General features: G+C 44.6%; 1 protein-coding gene across 2 annotated transcripts in view; it reads left to right on the top strand.

Annotated features, from left to right (window-relative positions):
- LOC106884480 (TIMELESS-interacting protein) overlaps positions 1–762 on the top strand; it is a 20223-nt gene that overhangs the window by 4312 nt on the left and 15149 nt on the right. The gene's annotated exons all lie outside the window — the stretch shown is intronic.

Below are 762 nucleotides of genomic sequence, written 5' to 3'. Positions count from 1 at the left end.
GATGACATACTGCTGTTACTTCTAAGGAATCTCGTATTCATGCATGACAACACTCTCTCCCACTCTGTTAGGATCACCCCATTCATTCCTAGGGTCTTACAGCATACAAGTGAAAGGTTGATGGTGTTGCCGCTAGCATATCCAGATCTCAACCCTATCAAAAATCTTTGGTCTATCATTAAACAAGATGCTTATGCTGATGGATGCCAATTTACATCAAAAGATGTCTTATGGGCGACCATCAAAGCTGCATTAGAGGCAGTCCAAGAAGATCACATGTAATTACACATTACATGTGATCTTCTTCTAGCACATTAACAGTCCACCTAGTGGTCTCCTTTATATATACATATATACATACATATATATGGCGACAAAGGGACTCTCACTCAGAGTAAAAGGCAGACTGTATGACGCATGCGTACGAACAGCCATGCTACATGGCAGTGAAACATGGGCTGTAACTGCTGAGGACATACGTAAGCTCGCAAGGAATGAAGCCAGTATGCTCCGTTGGATGTGTAATGTCAATGTGAATACCCGTCAGAGTGTAAGTATCTTGAGAGAAAAGCTGAACATTAGAAGCATCAGTTGTGGTGTGCAAGAGAGACGATTGCGCTGGTATGGACATGTGGTGAGAATGGATGAGGATAGCTGCGTGAAAAAGTGCCACACCCTAACAGTTGAGGGAACCCGTGGAAGAGGTAGGCCCAGGAAGACCTGGGCTGAGGTGGTGAGGCAAGACCTTCGTACATTGGGCCT

Source organism: Octopus bimaculoides, chromosome 12, assembly GCF_001194135.2.
Source record: "Octopus bimaculoides isolate UCB-OBI-ISO-001 chromosome 12, ASM119413v2, whole genome shotgun sequence".
Classification (NCBI taxonomy): domain Eukaryota; kingdom Metazoa; phylum Mollusca; class Cephalopoda; order Octopoda; family Octopodidae; genus Octopus; species Octopus bimaculoides.
This window is presented reverse-complemented; position numbering and strand designations above follow the sequence as displayed.